Below are 23,393 nucleotides of genomic sequence, written 5' to 3'. Positions count from 1 at the left end.
AGCCCAGGCTGGAGGAAGGCCCGCTCTTCCGAATGGTCATTTCATTTACTACAGACACACTGTCAAGGCCAAAGCACAAAGGATGCAGCTGACTTTTAAGGTCCCTTCCTGCCTCTCAGCTCGTACACAGGGGTTTCAATTGAGGCTTTGCATCACAGAGTTGAGTGGAAAAATCCATTATCTTGACAGCCGCACCAGAATTCCTCTTAGGGAGGGAATGTCTCTCGGGGAAGAAAAGCCTTTGATATGCTGCTTGTGGGACCTGGACCCTGAGGGTCCGAGGGCACTGAAGTCAGGCAATCACAGAGGGGGCAACACGGAGATGACACCACAGAGATGGTTCCGGAGAAAGGGCACCATGGGGAGGATGCCACGGAGAGGATGCCACGGAGAGGGTGCCACAGGGAGGGTGGTCGTCTGCTGTACTCCTTCAAGCACAGAGAAAGGCAAGATGGGATGAGGCCTCGGGCTGATGAGGGGTGGGGGACAGTGAGAGTGCCCGATGTCCACGTGGCTTCAGACTGAGACAGCAACCCCGTTCAGATGAGCCCCCTACCACTGTGAACTCCCAGAAGCCTTGAGGAGAGCAGGAGAGTGGCATTAGAGTGTGTCTTATCTAGACCTCGGGGACCTGGGAGACCCCAGCTGATGCCTGGGTTACACTCCTGATAAGAAGCCCTACTAAACGGTAGCTCAGAGATGTTGAGGGCTTATTCTGGAAAAGGCAGAATGCTAAAATCTTCCTAACAATCCTAGGATAGAGGCTTTATAATTATCCCAATTCACTGAGGAGAAAACTGAGGTTCAGAAAGCCTGCGTGATTTGCCCCAGGTCACATGGTGGAAGGTAACAGAGCTCGTATTTGCCCTCCGCCTGTGGGGCTCTTCACCACCACGTTACTCCGGGTAAGCCTCTCAGCTGTCCTGCAAAGCGGGGACGATCCACGGTGTCAGTGACAAGAAGGACGAGTTCCAGTGACCCTGAGAGACTCACCTCAGATCACTGGCTGGCAGGCAAAATCCTCTGATTCTGTGGGTCCTTTTCACTGTACCGCCCTGCCTTTTTAAATATTACAAATATCACACGAGTCTGTGATTTGGTGCTAGCTATTCATTTGTCAAAATGGTCTTTGGAGGTGGCGTGATGGAGAAACGGCATGGGCTTTGGTTCAGGGAGACCTGAGTTCTGCTCCCAGCTCTGATCCTTCCTAGCTGTGTCTCCCATGGGACAAGTTCTTGAATCTCCCTGACCCTCAGTTTCCTCATCTGAAAAATGGGAGAACACCTCCTGTCCATTGACCTCAGAGGATGAGGAGCATGAAGGATATTGAAGTACAAAGCAGAACTCTGAGACCCACAGGAGAGAAACAGGCGAGTTTAGATGAGGAGAAAGAAGTAAGGGAAAGACTGGGGCGTGACATCCCTCGCCCACCAGGCTCACTGGAATATTTCCAAGCTCTCTCAGTGGGCCGCCCCTAGCCTACCCCCACCTCCGGGTAGCAGTGTTTCTCGTAAGAAGGCCATTTTCCATTTCTCTGAGTGACCATGATCCTGGTCTCTCTCCCCTTCTAGCAGGAAAGCACTGTGCTACATCATGGTGCAGAACCCAGCCCCCACCCTGCGTCCCAGGAGCTACCGCAGGCAGGAGACCATTCACAGTCGTCTGCCTTCAAAGGATGCTGGGAACTTCTGTTTGTTTTCTCTTCTGCTTCTTGATCCACAGAAAGACCCAAAGGCTGTGAAACTCTGCTTCTGGAAACAATTAAATGGCTCACAGCCTCCTTCACCTGGAAAGGAGTTGGCTTTGGAAATAAACATCCCTGTTTTTCACATCCTGATGAAAGCACAGTAGCGAGTCAGTCAGCACCACCACCAACTGGGCCCGTTTCACAGAGGAGACAGCCTTGCCTTCCAGAGATGCCAGTCTGATGGGGAGACACAGCCCCTGCCTCCGGGGAGCTCCCTGTCTGAGGGGGGAGACACAGCCCCTGCACAGGCAGCTCCCTGTCTGACAGGGGAGACACAGCCCCTGCCTCTAGGCAGCTCCCTGTCTGATGGGGGAGATGCATCTCCAGCCCTAGGAGAGCACCTGCCAGACAGGAAGACCCAGTCCTTGCCCTGAAATAGCTACCGACCTGATGTGGGAGCCTCAGTCCCCAGCCCCGCTTTGGAGGGGGTCCCCAATCTGAGGGGGGTTCCTATCCATGAAGATAGTGCAATCCAGGGATCCTTGCAGTACCTGGGCCAAACCAGAACTACAGAGGGAGAGGGCTGAGTTTTTTAGAAAGAAGTAGAAAGAGAGTGAAAGAGACAGAGGGGATGATGAGCGAGCTCCTCACCGAATTGTAACTCAGCTTTCCCAGAGGCAGGCGTGGCCCCTGAGCTCCCTCTGTGGCCTTCCTGCTCTGTTCTTCAAACTGGCATGAGGACCTTTGTCCCACCAAACGAGCTGATTCACCGGGGAACATGCGGTCACTTGAGTGGGCATGTGTCAGTGTTAATCTGAAAAAGAAAACAGTGCTCCCGTGCTAGAATGCCACCGGTGATACACACACGTGTATGTGCATGCACACGTGCGCACACATGCCTGCCGAGGGACACCGTGGAAGTCAAGGGGTTGGGATACTTGAGAATGGCAGGTGCCACCTCAGTCCCGAATGTGGGAGGAGCACGACCAGTGGCGCTCTTCACTTCTCCCCAAGCCCTCACACATTCCCATCGACCAGGGCCTCATGCTCCGTGAGGACCTCGCCTGTGCCTGCCCGCCATTTCCCCGACCCCTTATCACAGTGTGCCCTTCCCAGAGCCCCAGAGTCCCTTTCCCGTTTAATATGCCCCTCCCCTCCCCTGTCTGCTCTGGGAACCGTCCTCGGTGATGGGAGCTGCTGTTATGGCGACTCTTGGAAGCGCACCCCCCCCCCCGCAGTGGGTAACGACTGACTAGGATCATGGCATAAAAGCCCAGCTCCCTTCTTCAAGACAGAGGCTCTGCAGAGCTTCCACTGCAGAGCTCCCCGCAGGGTCAGGCTGAACTAGACTTCACGGGAAACATCATGGCTCACTCCCCTCTCCCAGGGGCACTCAGTGCATCCCCTGCTCCCAGATCCCTGTCTCGAGCTCTGCTGCTCAGGAACCGGCTCTAAGACACCAGGACACAAAACGTAGAGTCAGAACACCTGGGTTGAACCCTACCTTCTTAACCTGCCAGCTGTGAAACATAAGCCAATTTACTTAACCTCTCCAAGCCTCAGTTTCCTCATCTTTAAAATGGGAGTGATAATAATAATGAGGCACGAGAAAATCAAATGAAATCACATATGTGAAAGTAGTTTGTTCCTGCTGAAAAGCCCACGGTCAAGACTGCGATGTGATGACCATGCGAGCACTTGTGCAGCGCTGGCCTTAAGGGATGGCAGGGGGTAGAAATCCACCCACACCAGCCCTCCCTCCAGGGCCAGGAAATACCTGCAGCCCTCTGGCTTCCCATGAGTCAGCACCAAGGCAATAGTGAGGACATCCCGGAACACCCCAACCGTCCCTGGATCATCGGAATGAACCAAACAATCCTCAGGTCAGTGTAAGTCCTTAGATGCATTTCTGTTTTCAGATCAGTATCACGTGTGAACACACTGTCAGCAGAGAAAGGTAGGACCTGTGCTAGAAACCCTGCTTCATCATTTCATGAAGACTTTAGGTACTTTGGGCTACGGTAAAGTCTGTCCTTTCACTCCAAAGCCACTGGGATGCTCGATGTTGCGACCACATCCTCCGCCAGCTGCCCGTGGTCCAGACTGAAGCCGATTCACTTGTGTTCATATGTCTGCCCCTATGCTGCGCTCAGGGACTCCCCTAGTCCTTTCAATGATTCTCCACTTCATTCATTCGTTCATGCAACAAAAATCTAAGTGCCTGCTGTGTGCCAGGCACGGTGTTAAGCACAAGAGGTACAATATTAAGCAAAGTAGGTACAGACCCTAAACTCCTGGAGCTGACCGACCTCTAGGAGGGAGATACCAGTAAAATAGTCACGTAAGTGTACAAGTACTGACTACAATATATTAGCCTGCTCGGGCTGCCAGAACAAACACCGCACACTGGGGGCTTAAACGACAGAAATGTATTCCTCACAGTTCAGGAGGCTGGAAGCTCCGGATCAAGGTGCTGGCTGGGCTGGTTTCTTCTGAGGCCCCTCTCCTCGGCTTGCAGAGGGCCACCGTCTCCCCGTGTCCTCACATGCCTTCCTCCATGTCCTAATCTCTTCTTTATAAGGACACCAGTCACATTGGGTTAGGCCACCCATATGACCTCGTTTTACCTTAATCACCTCTTTAAAGGCTCTGTCTCCAAATACGGTCACGTTCTGAGGTCTGGGGGTTAGGGCTTCAATATATGGATTTGGGGGGCACATAATTCAGCTCATAACAATATTCTAAGAAATAAACGTTCAGGGGCACATAACAATGAGAGCAGAGAACAGGGACCCTACTTATCTGGGGGACCCTTAAAGGCCTCGCTGAGGAAGTGACATTTGAGTTGAGTCTTAGCCTGGACTCCCCAAAGGCAGAGCCGAGACAAAGGCATGGGGGCAGGTAGTTTATCTGGAGGTGACCCCAGAGGGCAGGAAAGAGTCACGAGAGGAGTTAAACAGAGGGCAGAGAGCCAACACAAGGACCCATTTTGAGCCGGCTAAAGCTACAGGCAACTGGGCTCATTCTGCTGGGACTCCTAAGGAGCATCTCAGAAGTGTCTGCCAGGAAACAAAATGGGGAAGCATTTATTCACCACTGTTGTCCCCACTGGCTAGGGTCGGCCACACTGGTGTTAACTCCTCTGCACTTCCACACTGGGTTCCCTTGGGGGTCTCTCAGCTCAGTGTCAGAAAATTCCAGGGACAGGAAGCAAGAGACCTGTGGAATGGGCCAAGGTAAGACCCTATCAAAGTATATCTATGCAAAGCTGATTAAAGCCGGGATGGAACTGGTCACTACAGCAGGGGCTGAAGTAAGATGTGGGGATGAGAGGGTATAAAGTGAGGCCCAAAAGGTGTTGGTACAAGCTGTGAGCTGCAGGATGAATAGGAGTTAATTGGAGACAGGTAATGGCAGGAAGAGCTTTCCAAGCAGAAAAAACAATATGTGCAAAGGCCCTGGGGCAGGAGGGAACATAGAACATTCAAAACACTAAAAGAAGGCCAGTGTAGCTGGAGTTCAGGCGGAGAACCAGTGGTGGGAGAAGAGGCTGGGAAAGCAGGCAGATGCCAAACTATACAGGCTCATATTAAGGATTTGGAACATTATCCTAAGAGGGATGGGAGTTATCAAAGGGTTTTAAGCAGGGGTAGGGAGAGACCCATAACAAATTTGTGTTTAAAAAGTTTACCTACTTGGTGGAGACAGGTTTAGGATAGAAAGAATGGCTATTTTGTGACTTTCCTGAAGTGTAGCATTCATCCCACCCACTTTCAACCAACAATTAAGGTGACTAAGACCAGAAACTATTGAACTATTGCCTGTGGCAACTGTGGATATATCCTGGTTTAAAATGGTTTCCTGGGAAAGAAACGGTTAAGCAGGGGAAGGTGGGGGGCATGCCTCCTGGGAAAGAAAGAAGATGACTGGCCCAACTCCTAGTCAACTTGCTAATGACAGATCTCTGGCAATAAACCAGCAGTGTTTGTCCTTATCTGTGGAATGCTTTTAGCAGCTGTACCTGGTTTACCTGGGTGTCAGGATTGCTTATGGTAAAAAACATGGACATCTATGAAGCTGTGGAGCGTGGATCCCTTTTGTCACAGAAGCTATGTAGCTCACTGAGTATAAGGTGGACACGTTTCAATGCCACAATAGCTCCCTTGGGTGGAAGTGATGCAGTCACGTACAGTTCTCAGAGCCCTCAGGTGTCAATCTGGGCAGAGCATGTCTGCACGTGGTGGAGAAGGACTTGGTGGGCTGCTTTAGCCGTCCCAGACCTCTCCCTGCTTCACTTCTGTGCCTGTATTCTCGAAATTATTCGTAAATCTTGATACTGGGTAAGGATCTCTCTGATTCATGAGTCTGATTCGACAATTCAATGCTTTGTGTCATCTCAGTAGGACAATATACGCAGCCTCATCTCCAGGTCCATTAAATTTTCTCTGCCTTCTGGGCCACTGTCTCTCACAGAGCTGATGTTTTTAGGTTCCAACTACATCTCTAAAGTCTCCAGAATTCCTTTGTCCTGGGCTGTGTGCGAATGGGTAGCTGAGTCACATCCTGTCAGCCCAGCAGAGCTCCTGGAAGGAGCCCTCTTGCTAATGCTCCCTGAGCCCCTCCCTTCCAGAAGGCCTCCTGGTTTCAGGAAATCTTGCCCACGGAACAAGTTACATTTACCAAGCAATAGTTAAAATAGTTTTCCAGCTTTAAATTAATCGAAGACATTCATCACTACCAGTCGGGAGCTTCTGATCAGTGTGAAACTTCCCACCATGTGGACTTGACAGCATTTCAGATAAAAGCAGAGAAAAGGGTCTGTTAAGATGGATAAATGTTCAATGGGAGGAAGAAGGGAGATGCTTTTTGAAATTTTGGAGATACGTCTTAAAGGGACCCCAGGTTGGAAATGACAGCCACATATCCCTTTATTCTCATTCACTTTGCTCCTTATCTGCTGTCTCTGACCCTTCGTAAAGATCTTCAGTTTTCCCCCAGTTGATTTGCTCCCAGCTTCCTACTTCCCCACCCACGTGATCTTGATGTCATCAGCAAGCCTGGAGCGCACCATGAATATTGACTTTCAAGTCACATGTAAAAATGTTCACTAACCATGTCCAGTGGGAGTACCCCATGCGGTGTGACTCTGAACCCACCCACGGGCGCTTTTCTCTCCACCTGGATGTCTTGCCAAAGGCTGTGGGCCCCAGCAACCCTCTCCTATTTGTATTACTTTACCTAAAAGGAGAAAAATAATTATTAAATACTTAGTGTGCATTGATTATTTTACATAAATTTACATATATTAGAATGGAGTTCAAAACGCTTCATAAAGAGCAGTGGACAATTAAAAAGATGTAGATGCTGCTGCTGAAAATACTCCCCCTTCATTTACCCTCCTCACTATTCCTGCCTTCCTCCCACCCCCTGCCCTCTTGCCTGCGTGTTTCTCTGGCCTCCACCTCCCTCAGACCTCCACTCTGTTGCTGTCTGCTTCAGACCTCTGGCTTGCTCTCCGTCCAGTCTTCTGGTGTTTCTGAGGGCCCTTGTATACTCACTGTCCATCAGCTGGGCCTGGACCCTGCTCCCCAGGCCAGTCTCAGAGGCTCCCACATCCAGACCTGGTTCCTGAGCCCACAGCCCAGCTCAAAGCCCAGGCCGCTACTTACGTGGGTAATTACGTAGTTGAGATATACCAACAATATAAAAATGTCCCTTGAGTGTTATATAATGTAGTCCAAACTAGAAAAATCTAAACGCCTACCAGGAGGGTTTTGGGAAAACAAATTATAGTATATGTACATGATGGTCTAATATGCAGCCATTAAAAATTACAGTGTCCGGAAATTTTTAGTAATATGGGGAAATTCTCAAGCTATAAGATCAAGTACAAAGGCAGGCCTCAAAATCTATATAAAGTATAATCTCTCTAAAGAAGATACAAATGGCCAATGGGCACATGAAAAGATGCTCTGCATCATTAATCATCAGGGAAACGCAAATCAAAACCACAATGAGATGTCACCTCACACCTGTTAGAATGGCCATTCTCACAAAGACAAGAAATAACAAGTGTTGGCGAGGATGTGGAGAAAAGGAAACCCTTGTGCACTGTTGGTGACAATGAAAATTGGTGCAGCCACTTTGGAGGTTCCCCAGCAAGTTAAAAATAGAACTACCATGTGATCCAGCAATTCCATCACTTCTAGGTATTTATTCGAAGGAAATGAAAACACCAACTCAAAAAGATATCTGCACCCCTGTGTTCATGGCAGCATTATTCGCAACAATCAAGATATGGAAACAAGAGTCCACCAACAGATGAATGGATAAACAAGATGTGGTATGTAGATGCAATGGAATATTATTCAGCCATAAAAAAGAAGGAAGTCGTGCCATTTGTGACAATGTGGGTGGACCTTGAGGGCATTATGCTAAGTGAAATAAGTCAGACAGAGAAAGACAAATACTGCATGATCTCACTTATATGCAGAATCTAAAAACAACAAAACCAAACTCATAGATGCAGAGAACAGATTTGTGGTTGCCAGAGGTGGGGGGTCGGGGGAGAGGGGTGAGTAAAATAGGTAAAGATGGTTAAAAGGTATAACAAACTTCCAGTTATAAGATAAATAAGTCCTTGAGATGTAATGCAGCCTGGAGACCATAGTTAACAATTCCAGACTGTATATTTGAAAGTTGCTAAGAGAGTAGGTGTTTTTTTTTTCTTAAAGATTGGCACCTGAGCTAACATCTATTGCCAATCTTCTTTTTCTTCTTCTTCTTCTTCTTCTTCTCCCCAAAGCCCCAGTACATAGCTGCATATTCTAGTCGTGAGTGCCTCTGGCTCTGCCATGTGGGATGCCGCCTCAGTGTGGCCTGATGAGTGATGCCATGTCCGCGCTCAGGATCCGAAACCACAAAACCCTGGACTGCAGAAGTGGAACTCGTGAACTTAACCATCCGGCCACGGGGCTGGCCCAGAAAGCAGATCTTAAAAGCTCTCATCACAAGAAAAAATAATTGTAACTATGTCTGGTGATGGATGTTAACTAAACCTTTTGTGGTAATCATTTCACAATATATACATATTTCAAATCATTATGTTGTACACCTAAAATTAATAGAATGTTATATGTCAACCATATCGCACTTAAAAAAAAAAAGAGAAAACCAGATCAGAAGACACTCTTCAGCTAGGATGTAGGAAACATGCACTCTGACTCACAGGCTGAGTTTTCCAAGACAATCTTAATCTCCAAATATATAGTCAATGGTGGGAAGAAAAAAAAAAACCATGATTCCAGAATGAAAATTGCTCCTCTGATCACTGGCTTTGAGCGTATAAATTTTGTTCATAAAAGTACCCGCTATGGGTGGGGTTCTAGGAGACACATCACATCTCACATCACTTCCTGAAAAATAAGTGTAATCTCGACTATGAATGAACATGCACGAGAAAAAAGCCTGGAAGGAAACAGAGCAAAACGTTACTAGAGGCTTTCTCTGCCTTCATTCACCAACTCAGCAAGTATTCGTCAATGCTCCTTACGCACCCGGGAGTGAGCAAGGCTCTGATTTATGGGATCATGGATGACTTTGGTTTTCTATTTTATACATTTCTGGGTTTTTTCTGGTTTTCTACAAAGAACAAATTTTGCTTCTACATTTACAAAAATAAAGCAGAACCAAACAGTATTTTTCTTATGAAAGCTTATACTGTAAATCCAAAGACTGTTTTGAAAATCTGAATTGTGCTTGCTTATGACATTTTTTTATCCTTGTAAAAGTCTCAAGGGGATAATGGAGTATTATTTCTTCTGGAGAAATGGGAGTGCTTTTCCTGAGAAGTTACTCTCCCTAGGAATTCAGGCATCTTACCTCTTGTCATCAGTTACCCTCCCTACCCTGAGTTCCAGAGCCCCTGGAACATTAGTAACTGAGCCCAAATTAGCCAGCAAAGTGCCTGTGACACAGCAGCCAATTCTCATCCCCACTGGCACCCAGACACAAGAAAGGATTATGACTCCGACAGGAAGGAGCGAGGTTAGACAGAAGCCAGAACTTCCCTTTCAGCATGAAGTGGGGCGGCTCCTTTCTCCAGGGGGGTCAGGAGCGGGCTGGCAAAGAGCAAGGCCACTTGGAGCCTCCCTCCAGTGCCATGACCCCAGTGTGCCCCTACGGAGTCCTGGGCAGGGTCATGTCCCTGGGGATAACGGCCGCTCAGAGCCAAAGCACCCTCAACCTCCCCACCGCCAAACAGCAGTGTCCAGACACCAACCCGAGGCTGCTGGCTGGGCTGTCCCCTTGTGCACACCTCATCTGGGAGGGGGCTGTGGCCAGGACCAGATGGCCACTCAGGGTCAGAAGAAGGGTCTTTGAAGGGGCAGCACCTGATGCTCGATGACAGGCCCAGACAGAAGCCCTCACGCCTTGCGTAACCCGCACTCATAACTCCTTGGGCCCCAGTGAGGTCCACACTTCCCACTGACCCCACCCCAGCCCGGGTCCACCCATCCCCCATGACCCCTTCTTCCTCCAGGCCTCAGCTGCAGTAACACAGCCCCCCTTCCTCCCTTCTCTCTCCCTGCTCCCTCCTCTGCCTCCAGGCTGAATGTGGGGCTAGAGAGGCTGTTCCAGGCTCAGGAGGGAGCCCCACCCCGCAGCTGCTATCAGAATGGGGTTGGGGGAGAGGATGGACCCGGAGAGGGAAGGAGACCCCAGAAGGAAAAACGGCGGGAGAAGGCACAGAGGGCACAGGGTGCCGAGGCCAAGCAGAGCCGTGCAAGAGCGCTGACAGGACAGAGGGCGGTGTGAGGAGCTGTGAAAGCTGTGGGGAAGCTCTGCCAGAAGAATCAATGTCACCCTCGACGTCCGCGAACACCCCTGCCCAGACACCGCTTTCCAAATGATGCCTTTAACACCCTGAACTGTTTCCTGAGCTTAAACCTGCATCCAGACCTGGCCGTTATCCCAGTGTGGGTAGAGGCTTTCCTCAGCATCCAGAAGGAGATGGCAGATGGGGCGGAGCCATTGTGAGTGCTGAGACCTAATGCACGTGCAAGCACACGTGTGCACATACACACATCACAGACACACACCACACAAGCACACATGCACATATGCAGCACACACATTCACACTCGCCACATACATACACAAATACCATACATGTGCACACACCACACACATACACATGCCCTCAACACAGTCAGCAGCCATTAGAGCAATCAACGCCCAGTGCCAGCTTGGCAGCCCATGTGGACCCCTGTGTATTTACAACGACACATTTAGAGGCCATGAAGAGCAATCACGCCCGCAGTGAGTGGGCAGAACGGCCCTCCTCACTAAGGTCAAGTCCTATTCTGCTCTGTAGGGGGAGCGCCCCCACCCCTTCAGAGGGGAGGGCACGCTGCAGCCGGCCGCAAGCTGCTCCCCTATCTCCCAGCACCTAACGGCAGCCCTGACCGCTGCCTCCCTATAGCCTGCCCACCACGCCCACCCGGCCACCCCGCCGTCTCCCTTCCCTCAGTGTCTCTGAGCAGCAACACCCCCGGTCCCCAACTTCCCACCCAACGCAGATCTGAGGAGCTCCTTCCCTTTCTGGAAGCTTCCCTTCGTGCCTATGGTTGGTTTCCTTCAGGACTGACTGCCAGGCAGGGCTGTGCCCCCCTCTGCTGGAGCTCTGGTCCCTAAGGGGAGGTGAGTGTCCTGTCAGGGAGACGGCCAGGCCTTGCTGGCAATGAAGCGGACATATGAAGAGCGCGTGTGACAGTGACAGAGAAAGACACCACCCTCTTTCAGGCTTGCCAGGGGCCTAAAGGAACTGACCTGAGGCATCTGGCCACGTGAGACAGCCGCTATCCCCCACCCAGCCCACACCCTCTCCTGCCTGGAGAAAGCCCCATTCTCAGGTCACTCCACAGCAAGGGCCTCAGGGAGCCTTAGCTCCCAAACCTCAGCCCAGTTCCCGCAGGCCTCAGCCCCTGCCTCTCTGGCCGCGGCCGCAACCCCAAAGTGCCTTCTGCAATTCCACCCGCCTGAGCCTGCGCAGCCCCCTCCCCACGCGGGGCAGCCGCCAAGACCTTCATGAGATCAGAGCATCAATCCGTTGGTTCGGAAGACCAGCCTCACCTGCAGGCGCCGGGCAGTTATTTATGGGGCGTGGTAAATCCTCCGCAGCACAGGGGAAAGTGACTTTGAATTGCACCTACCACTCTGTCTGGTTTCTCAGGAGGCAGAGTTTTGTTCTTTCATTCGGAACTGGCACTGGGGAGCGGGTGGGGCTCTCAGGCGTTCAGGGCAGACTCTGGGGTCCCATGCAGGAGCTAGCACACAGGCCTGGGTTGTCCTGCACCTAAACTGTGAGAATGCGAGGGGTGACCTCTCAGACCCCTCCTGTGCCACAACTTGCCTGTTTACGAGAAGGCTATGGTCCCAAGGGGAACTCTGACCCCAGAGGGAAACTGAGTCAGGCAGTCCCAGCTCTGACCCAAAGCACCTCTGCTCCTTCCTCCTCGCCCCACCCAAGTTAACCAAAACATAGCTCTTCAGAGGTTAGAAACACTTACCCAGATTAATAGGATAAAGAGACCAAACAAGCAGGGCAACGACGCATGATGCCTAACCGGAGCTTGGTTTGGGGGAAAAAAACAGCTATAAGAGACATTTGGGGGACAACAGAGAAAGCTTTAATATGGGCTAGGTATTAGAAGATATTAGGAAAGTATCAATTTTGTTAGTTATGATAATATTTTTGGAATCATGTAGGAAAGTGTGTTTAATTTTTGGAGATGTCTGCTACCATGGTTAGGAGTAAATATCATGATATTGTAATTTACTTCAAAGCGGTTCTATAAAAAAGATACTAGATGAAGCAAATTTAGGAAAATGTTAACAACTGTCGAATGTTAGTGGTGGTATATGGATTTTTATTGTACCATTCTTTCCACTTTTCTACGCCTTGGAAAATTCTCATAATAAAAAGTTAAAACAAAAGCGAACAAATCAAAAAACACGCACTTTTAAAAGGAGGAGGAAAGAGGCACAAAGAACACTTCCAGGCCTCGTGGTGCCAGTGCCAAACCCAGATTTTAGCTGCTGAGTGACTTCCAGGAAACACGGCATGTGCACTGAAGTCAGAGAGCCTGGGCTCAGGGCCAGCCCAGCCCCTCCTGTCTGTCTGAATGTATGTTCTTTGAGCCTCAGGTTTCTCTTATTTGTAAAGCAAGAATAATGAAACCATCTTCACCAAGTCGTGAGAACTCAATGAACTTCTACATGTAGAAGCACATAATGCCCCGTGCGGCCTCAATAAATGTTCATTCTTGTCCTTTCTCTGCATTTCCCCTACTTGATAAGATCAGCAGGAGGCAATGAGATACAAAATTTACAGATTTCTACTTCCAGGAAGATAAAATAAGTGCACTTTGCCCTATTCATCCTGCTAAGCACAAATAAAAGCCCCAGACACTACATAAAACAATCACAAGAAGACTGTGAAAGGGGGAAGGAAGAAGCAGACCAACGAGGGACCTCAAGACCTCACATGATCGTGACCTCCCTGGGTTTTTAAAAGATAGTTTAAATCTATTTTTGTTTGTAACTTTTTTGCTCCTATATGGTTTTGAAGACAACAGCATAAAGCAATAATTATAAATCCATGTTGATGGGCACACAATGTATAAAGCTGTAATTTGTATGACAAATAACAGCACAAAGCAGAGGGAGGGAAGGGAGCTATACAATATAACAGCAAAGTTTTTATGCTATTGACATTAAGTTGGCATTAAGTGTTATATTATAAATGAAATTATAGGGATATAAAGGGAGGTAAGGTTTCTATACTTCACTCAAACTGGGAAAGTGACGACACCAGAAAACTGTGATAAGTTATGTATAAATAATGAAACACCTAGAGCAATCCCTAAAAAGGCTTTACAATGATATACATGGAAAACACTGTAGATAAATCAACATGGATTTCCAAAAAAATTTAAGTAACCCTCAGAAGGCAGGAAAAATAAAAGAGAAATGAAAAACAGAAAGAACAAACAAAAATAAAATGGTAGACTTAAGACTTAAGATATCAATAATTACATTAAATGTAAATGGCCTAAATACACCAATTAAAAGAGAGATTGAAAAAAATCAAAAGGAGAGGAGGAGGGATTGAGATTGGCAGGGTGGTTTAAAAAAACATGTCCCAACTCGAGTGGCTAAAATAAAAAATAGTGACAACACCAAATGCTGCCAAGGATGTGGAGAAACTTTATCACTGTGTCTTGACTGTACAAATATCCTGTCAATATCTGTCAATATCCTGGCTGTGCTTTGTACTATAGTTTTGTAAGATATTACCACTGGGGGAAACTGAGTAAAACATATTATTTCTTACAACTGTATGTGAATCTACAAGTATCTCAAAATAGAAATTCAATTCAAAAAAATTTAAGGAGGCACTCACTCTCAGGGTCTTGCAAGTGCAAGGTCAGTACCTGACAGTGAGCACCTCCTTAAGTGTTGACCGTAGGTGCCTCCCTTGCCTCACTCTAGAACCAGCCCTGCCTGGGAATGATGCTTTCTCAGGCCCACTTGGAGAATTCTAGAACTAGAGGACCAAAGTTTGATCCCTAAGGGGGCCAGGAACACAATGATGTTCCACACCACCCACCTCCCAACCATTGTAGTCCAAGTGTCTTGCAACAAGCAACCTCGGTTGTATGTGGATGCCAGTAAGGAAGTATGAGTGGGGTGATCCACCACTCTTAAGGGGGAACCAAGTGCATCCAATTCTAAAGAGAGGAAAGGCTTTCAAGATCATCTGGCCTTATATCTGGAGAACTGAGGCCCAGGAGAGTCACACAGCTGCATCTCTCCCTGGGGTTCTCACCACGACTCCACGTCCAACTCTCATGAGCAGAAAGCACATCAGAATGAAAGGCAAACACGGCAGCATCTCTGCCTCCCAGGTAACAGTTCCCAGCAACAAACATCTTCAGGGCCGTTGGATCCAGGAAGAGCTGGACTTGAACCCCCAGGACAAGGGGAAGGGGCAGGTCAGAAGTGGCGAGAAAGAAGTGGCAGTCAAGGATGACTTTAGAGTACAGTTTGAGCTCTGCCACCACTTCTGACAACCTCCTGGGCACCTCCTCTCCCGCGGCCACCATCCATTCCCCTGGAGGCATTACACACGCGCTGAATTGCTCTCTTCAGAGTTTTTTTCTCTAAGACAAGGCTCTGCCATAAGAAAGGAACTCACCCTATGGAGCTGCACTCCAGGAAGTCAAGGTCTCCCAGCCAGCTGGGGCTCCCTTCTCAGGAGGAGCACACCCAGGAGGGAAGCAGGACGCCAGCCTAATCAGACCCCCTTTGTATCCCACGCCTCTAATCAGCGGCTCAGATCCTCCTGGCCTCACCTGTCTTCAGTAACCCTCAGAAGGAAGGCTCTGCTCAGCCTCTGCTGACCTGCAGCAGCTGGCCTCATGCCCCTGCGATGAGCCCCTCTCCCGCCCTGGGGCTCCCCTGTTGGCACTGAGGTATGAGATACCCCAGCGGCCACTCAGCACCCACACACGGGCCATCCGGAAGTGTGGGAAGGTAATAGCCACAGGGAGACGGGGGCTGGGGTTACACCCTTCCCCCAGACACAGGGGTTCACACGGCCTCTCGGAAGGCAAGATGGAGCACCCACCTCAGCTCGCGCAGTGCCGGCTCCCTGACTCACCGCCTTATCTTTGCTCTCCTTCCTTCCCAGCCCCTCTTCTTGTCTCCCTCCCTCCTACTTCCCCAGGACGGCACTCCTCCCTAAGTGTCAGTAAGTTTTTACTTCAAATTCTGTTTTCTAAGGGCCAGGACTAAGATACCTCCTTTGGGGGAATTAGAAATGTCGGCCAAACAGAGAGAAGAAAGGTCTCCTTGGCTGTTATCCTTTGAGGCACGGAGCAATCTTGGGCTTTCTCTCTGCACATCTCAATCCAGCGGGGGCGGGGTGGGGGGTGCTGTGGGGATGATGGGGTAACTTTGTGTGTCTCCTTTTGTCCCTATCTGTCTCCTTGGGCATGCCCTTCTCTGTGAGCTTTATAATTAGACAAACATAAGCAGCATCTTGTTAAGTGTGTGACTCAGCCCCATTTTACAGGAAAGAAAGCAAAGCCAAGACACACTCCAGGATGGTCATCAGCAGTTTACACTGATCCAGCGTCAGCAGTTGTGTTAAGGCCACATCTCTTCTGGACTCTGCCAGGAGCCCTTTCCCATTGGCCAATGTCTCATTCTGATTGGTCAGTGCTACGATGTACTAACTGCCAAATATTTTGCCTATAACGCTGGGTAAGACACTCTTCTGACCCACATGGGATATGAGGGAGCCTCTTGGAAGCAGCTCCTCACCGTACTCTGGATATATTCAGAATGCCAGGATATGTTCCCTTCCCTATGTAACTCCCCCTGCCAGAGAAGTCATAGAAAAACACACTGACTTGTTGCCCCAAGGACCCAAATCACTAATACAGACCCCCAGCAGAGACTTAATGAAACAAAATCAGACATCCCGAGATAAGCATAGACTCAAAGAGACCATCAGAATTTCACTCAGAAGTGTTTAACTGAGCACAGTTTACTGAAAGGGACTATTTACAGAGGCATGGGCAGGATTAGGGGAACGCACCAAGAATGATAAAACACTCAGGGATTTGGGGCCGGCCCGGTGGTTAAGTTCACATTCTCTGCTTTGGCAGCCTGGCATTCACGGGTTCAGTTCCCAGGGGTGAACCTACACAGTACTCATCAATCCATGGTGGGGTAGCATCCCATATACAAAATAGAAGAAGATTGTAGATGTTAGCTCAGGGACAATCTTCCTCAAGCAAAAAGAGGAAGATTGGCAACAGATGTTCACTCAGGGCCAATCCTCCTCACCAAAAAAAAAAAAAGAAGAAGAAAAACTCAGGGATTTGGAGTGGTGGGAACACATTACCACCCCAAGTCCTGAAAGAGCAAAGTGAAGAACCAGGATGGCAGGAGGTGGTGAGAGCTGGGGCCGAGGAGGGGGAGCGATAGCTGTGGAGGGACACAGCCACTGCCAGAAAGAAGCAGGGAGGGAGTAGGGGAGAAATCCCCCACCTCTGTCTCCTCTCGCCCTCTGTCTCCCATACATGCCTCCCCTTGGCCAAACCCAACCAGGAGGCAGAAAGCAAGGGGGCCCGTGCAAAAGCAAGCTTCTCCAGGCAGAGAGGGCAGAGAAGAGCAGGCAATCTAAGAGGCACAAAGAGGCGATCAGAGACCCACAGAGACAGAGGACACCTATCACACACAGCCACTTATGCGCCAAGACCCAGAACCACAGGCCTGGCTCAGACCTGCAGGACTCAGCACCCACCTCCCCTCTCAGAGACGTCCCCTGATCCTCCTGTCCCCATCGCACAGGCATAGTGTGTCCTGGGCAGACTGCCTGCCACGGAGAGGCCAGGGGGCCTGCCCGCCCCTGCCCTAGGCCCCCCGGACAGAGAGCTGGTGAAGGAGCACTTCTTTTCCCAGCATGGCCAGACCCTCAGCCTGCAGAGCCCCAGAGCCAGGTGGGGCTGGCCCTTCACTCTGCCGGGAGCCCGGCACTCAAGGTAATTACATTTCTTTTCCTCCTCTTGGCACATTTTCCCCCAGCCATACAAGGATGCCCTTCCTCCCAGCCCCCGCAGCCAGCTTTTTGCCTGGTCTCCACCCACAAACATGGCATCTCCCTGGCCGGGGCTGTCCCCAGAGGCTTGCTGGCAGATGTTCTGAGGCAGCAGCCAGCAGAGTCCCCACAGCTAGGGACTCCCGTTGGCCCCCATGGGGAGCACCAGCAGCCAGGACTCAAGGGCTTGAGCAGGTTACCTGAAGCCGTGAACCACAGGAGGTATCCAAAGGGAGAAAGAGCCACAAGCCCCAGACAGCTGGAGGGAGGGAGGGCCAAGCTCTGCGACCGGTGTCAGCCCCTGGAGCCCTCTCCGGCTTCCTGAGCTTGCAGATCTGCTGGGGGTTTAAGGCAGAGCTGGGGAGGGCCAAGAAGCTGTGTGGTGATATCTGAAAATTGTAGCACAAAGAAGAGCAGGAAGGAAAAGTCAGGGGAGGCAACGCTTGCAAATCTCAGCACTGGAGGAGTGCTGGTGAGCACAGCTAACTCAGACCTGAAATTAAAACCCAAACTTGTGGGGTCGGCCCCATGGCCGAGTAGTTAAGTTCATGCGCTCCACTTTGGCAGCCCAGGGTTTCACTGGTTCGGATCCTGGGCGCAAACATGGCACCGCTCATCAAGCCATGTTGAGGCAGCATCCCACATGCCACAACTAGAAGGACCTGCACTAAAATATATACAACTATGTGCTGGAAGGATTTGGAGAGAAAAAGCCATTAAAAAAAGAAAGAAAAGAAAGATTGGCAACAGTTGTTAGCTCAGGTGCCAATCTTTAAAAAAAGAAAAAACCCAAACTTGCCCCCTCATCCTTTCCTGCTCTCTCTGACCCCTCCTTGTGAATAAAATAAATGAAATCATCCAACTAGATCCTTAAGATCTTAGCTCATTAAAGCTGAAAGGGACTTCAGAGATAAGGCCAACCCTTTGATTTATGGATGAAGAGACTCAGAGAGGGCAAGCAACATGTCCAAGGTCACACAGCAAGATGGTGGCAGCAACAGGGCCAAAACTCCTCAAGTCTCCAAATACTGAGTACCACCTCTGTGCTGGGGCCTCGTCTAGATGGTGGAGACACAGCAGTGAATAATACAGACAAGGAGTTAACAGTCTAGAGCAACACTGTCCAACAGAACTTTCAGCAGTGATGGAAAAGTTCTAACCTTGCTGTCCAATACAGTAGTCAATAGCCACATGTGGCTTTAGAGCCCTGGCAATCGGGCTGGTGTGACCAAAGAACAAAATTTTTGCTTCATACGTTTTGCAGCTCTGCTGTTTGGTGCATAATATTAGGATTGCTCTATCTTCACGATGGACTGGCTCTTTTATCGTTATGTAATATCCCTCTCCATCCCTGGTAATTTTCTTTGCTCTGAAGTGGACTTTGATAATAATATAGCCACTCATGCTTTCTGCTGATTCATATTTGTGTGGTACATCTTTTTCCATGCAGGAACTGAATCTTTAATTTTATTTTAGTTAATTCTAATTTAAATAACCACATGTGGCTAGTAGCCACAATATTGGACAGTGCCATTATAGAGAGCTCAGTTAATCAGTTGTCTCCACTTTGCCAGTAGCTAAGCAGACCAGCTCCTCCACCCAGGACAATACCACCAGCGACTGTCCCATGGAACTCTCAGAGGCCCCAAGGCGGCTCCCCAACCAGGGCAACCATCCCCGCCACTGTCCGAGATGGAGAAAATGGCCCCTGACCCACCCCTCTTCCTGAGACTCAGAAGCAGCTGGCAATATCCGGGGGACAGAGACTGCGCATGAGCTGCCTACTGCTGAGGGTAAAACTTTGCCTCTCTCCTTGCTTCTGGCAAGTTCTCCCTCTGCCCAGGAGGCCTGACCCCTCCCAGTTCTGGTCCTCACACTGCAGGGGGCCAGCATTCCTGGAATGTGTTCTGGGAGGTCCTGTGCAGAGGGCAAGCCCTGGTTTTCCTGGGTTGGCCTAGGCCTACTCAACAGCAGCTGGAAATGACACAGCGAAAGGAAAAGGGCGGGCCTCGGGGAGGAGAGAAATGGTGGCATGGTTAATTAAGATTACTTCTACGTGAAGCCGGCCAGGTAGAACCCACTGCTGCCACAGACTGGGGCAGAGTGGCTGCCTCTCTCCTCCGAGCTCCCGCATGCCCTCCTCCTCGCTGCAGCATCTTGTCTGCTCACTGGCCATGCCACCCCCAAGCCTGGCATCTCCTCCAGGGAGCTCATGGTGCTGTGGGCATCCTTCCTACATAGATGGCACACACAGAGGCCGCTCTTCCCTCCCAGGTAACACCGTGCCCAGGCCCAGCTCAGAGTTCATCTGAATTGAGTGTGTGGGGATGGACGATGGAGAGGGGAGGGAAGGGGAAGAGAGAAGAAAAGGACTGCCGCCTTGGGTCAGCAATGGCCCTGCCTGTCAAGGGCTGGGGAAGGCAGACGCACAGGGAATCTGGGGAAATGGTCTCCACATCCTACTTATCATTAACCTCCAGTTCGGAGTCATAAGGCTTCCCCCACACGCACAGACAAACACGCTCTCTCTCAAGCCCTCTGCTTTGAGACTGTAATGCTAAACCCGAATTCCAGTCTCAGTGCATTTGACTTTTTAACCTCTTGTCCCTTGACACATGCCAGCATCTTCACCTCTGCTAATCATCACTTGTGTCTTTGCATTGGTCTCTTTGCTGAGCTTAAAGGGCAGCAGAGCTGGGAGCCCCACGCAGGAGGCAGAGGAGAAGGGGAACGCCCCAGCAGGTGCACCTGAGTCCCCGGAACCACCCCATTACACCAAGCACACCCCCACTTTAATTTACACATCTGATTTCATTTTCCTACCAAATAAACTGTCACAATAATACAGGAGCTGATCCAATTCAGGCAGCGCTGCACAGATCACATCAGAAAATGACTGATAGTCTTGAGGCGGAAATTGCATTTATCATACAGGCGAATAAAGTGTGAAGACATACACTCAGGATAAAGGTTCTGTCAGCACCGGAGTGCACAAGTGACCCGGAGTCCCCCACAAACGAGGCATCAGCACAGGCTCAAGACGAGACTGAAACGCTCAGCGGGAGGGTCTGTAGGATCAGGGGCCAGCAAAGGCCAGAGGACTGGGGCACCTAGGGTCCAGTCAGCATGGGAAAGAGGTGCTCTCCACACACTGAGCCACAGACCGCACCTCCCCCGGCTGCGCCCCGCACCTCCCCCCCCCCCCACCAGCGCACCTGGGAATCGCTCCACATTGGAAATTCGTGGCAAATTGCCCCAGTAATTTACTAGTCGGGCTGGAGAGATGCATCTTTGAACTCCAGCGAGAGACTTTGAAAATCACTCTCAACCCTGGCTCGCCAAGCCCTGTCTGAGATGAATTAAAGGGAATTATGCACATAAACCCCCCAGATCAAGGGGACACCCACTCTCCTTCTACTGCCTGCACGCTGATTACACAGATCGAGTTCACAGCAGAACAGGCACCCAGGCTGGAAAAATAAAATAAAATAAATTTGAAATGCAGAGATTGATGGCTTCTGTCACAAAGTCTCTCCAAAACCACCATCCGTAAATTGGAATTTCCATCGATGCTAAGGCAAGGTGGAGGTTCAGTGGCAGCTGCTGGCCTGGTGGGGTCTTTGGGGAAGGACTCCAGATCCCCCTTAAAATCCATGCACTGTCCAGTGTAGGGGGACCCACATGCTAGGAGGATGGTTTTGGTTCTAAAAGATACCCCATCACCCCAAGAAGGAGACACTGAGGCACAGAGCTTCAAAACAGCCAGGTCACACTTAGACCCCTGCACCTCCCACACTAACAGCATCCTGGTGCACGGCACCCAGCTGGTACACAGCCACGTTTGTGGAAGACCAGACGAGATGCTGCCTGTCTTCTCAGGGCCACACTGGGCAAACTCACTCCAAACTCGTCCTTCTCTGGCACAACACAGGTCCCAGGCCAGCCACAGAGGGCAGGCAGTGGACGGGCAAGTCCTGGAACTCAGTTCCGCCCAGACCCTGGTCCAGCCCAGAGGCAGCTAACAGTCAGGAGTGTAGAAATCTAGGTTTTCCACCCCAGAGACTGATGTCTCTCAGTCTGGGGTACCTAGAGAGGGGGCCGGGGGGGACATGTTAAAGTCTATGGTGGGCCACTCAGATCCCCCCTTCATTCCCTAGTCCCTGTCTGGGAATTGCCCTCAGCCTGGCTCAAGGTCACATCCCGAACCTGGGGCAGCTGCATCCAATGCCTGGTTAGTTAGTCTAAAGGCCTGGTCCCCTTGCCTCAAGGGGCCACAATTCTGCAGGCCTGGCCCCGCCATGGAGCTCCCACGGGAGGGCGAGGGCCCTGCTGTGACTGCCTGGCAGCCTAGCGGCTACCTGTGCTCCGCTTTGCTGCCTTCACTCCCCACACGTGTTGATATCGAGGGCAGAAGGGAGACAAGCCCTGATGTGGCAGGTGCCACAGAGGTGGAGGTGGCACAAGATCCCTTGTCTAGTCTAGTCCCTCATGTCAGAGCCAAGGGCACCCAGAGAGGGGAAGAGACGTGTCCCTGTCCACGTGGCCAGTCCCTGGCAGAGCTGCCCCTGGAACTCAGGCCTCCTGACTCCACGCTTCCCCCAGAACCCTCCAGAAGGCTGCAAGCATTGTACCCCACAAGGAGGCTCGGCTCACAGTGAGTAACTGAGGAAGGTAACTCCCTGGTCCCTACTCGGCCCAGCTGTCACTCTGTCACTCTGTGGGCCCTTAAGTCAAAAACTCGCTCCGTGGTCTCTCAGCGTCTCTTGGCGCACCTCACCAGCAACCTTCTCAGAACCGGGCATAAGCGCTGCCGTTTTACGAGATTTACTGGGAGCCTTTTTCAACTAAAGAGATACTTTTTTTGTTACCAGCTGGGTTATTACAGTTGACAATCACCTGTCTATGTGTCCCCAAAATTTAAAAATGGGAAAAAAAAACAAAAACAATCACCTAGCATTTTCACTGATTTGGTTAGTCCCTAGAGGAAAATACAATTAAACAAAAGGAACAAAATGAAAGTTGACTGATGAGTTGCCATTTTAAAGTAGGGTTCAATTAAGCTAAAAGCCTGCTCTCAGGGCCACAGCGATGGCTCCCAGACACTGCTAGCAGCCAGGATGCCAGCCTCCAAGGCAGTGCTCTCCAGCAAGAGTCAGGATGCTCTCAAAGCCAAGGAGGAGGGAATCCCCGGACTCTGCACTTGAACCTGATTGCCTCATTTAGGACCAACTTCTCAGATCCTTGCTGGATGAGGCTCAGTTGGCAATGGGTGTAGGACAGAGGTCCTGGGTTCCAGCCCCAAACGTTGATCTTTTCGTCTTTCATTCTGTATGTTTGCCTGTCTGCTTGCTTTATGAATAGTGGCCCCTGGCAGGAAGACAGGGCCTGTTTTGCCATCAACTAGCCTCAATTTTCTCATCTTTAAAATGAGGATGTCCTCGGACAATGGAAACCTGGATGTTAGCTCCCAGTCTGTTGATAACTTGCAGTTAACTTCAAATTAGTCCTTCATCCTATCTGGATTTTAGCTCTCAGCAGCAGAATCTGTCTAAAGTGCCCGTTTATCCCACCATATTGAAGCCTGAAAGTATTGGGACAGAAAGGAAAACCATTTCAACATCCCGCGTCAGAACCATGTGAAATCCATAGGCAAAAAACTGAAGCTTGATCTAAACCTTATCTAGATATATAGATATAGGTATAGATATGTCTATGGAGAGAGATATAAAGGTACATATTTTTAAACTCAAAATGGATAGACACAAATACAGAATGTAAAACCTTTTAGAAGAAAACATAGGAGAAAATCTCCTAGGACAAAGAGTTCTTAGGCATGACTCCAAAAGAAATAATTGATAAATTAGACCTCATTAAAATGAAAATCTTTTGCTCTGATAAAGACACTGTTAAGAGAATGAAAAATCAAGTTACAGAGTGAAAGAAAATATTTGCAAATCACATATCCAACAAAGCACTTGTATCTAGAATATACAATGAACTCTCTAAACCCAACAGTGAGAAATCAACAATCCA

The 23,393-nt window shown here is 49.9% G+C and overlaps 1 protein-coding gene across 14 annotated transcripts in view; it reads right to left on the bottom strand.

Annotated features, from left to right (window-relative positions):
- Nucleotides 1-23,393, bottom strand: part of MEGF11 (multiple EGF like domains 11) — a 336,757-nt gene that overhangs the window by 279,800 nt on the left and 33,564 nt on the right. The window contains exon 1 of one of the 14 annotated variants that reach the window (XM_070270306.1): nt 17,561-17,749. The exons of 12 other annotated variants lie outside the window; for them this stretch is intronic. The gene's annotated coding sequence lies outside the window, so the exon portion shown is untranslated. Of the gene's footprint in view, nt 1-17,560; nt 17,750-23,393 lie in introns of those variants that run through there. One more of the 14 variants, XM_070270270.1, reaches the window with a different exon arrangement.

This window comes from Equus caballus, chromosome 1 (genome assembly GCF_041296265.1).
Source record: "Equus caballus isolate H_3958 breed thoroughbred chromosome 1, TB-T2T, whole genome shotgun sequence".
In the NCBI taxonomy this organism is placed as follows: domain Eukaryota; kingdom Metazoa; phylum Chordata; class Mammalia; order Perissodactyla; family Equidae; genus Equus; species Equus caballus.
The sequence above is the reverse complement of the archived record's forward strand: the minus strand, read 5'-3'. Positions and strand labels throughout refer to the sequence as shown.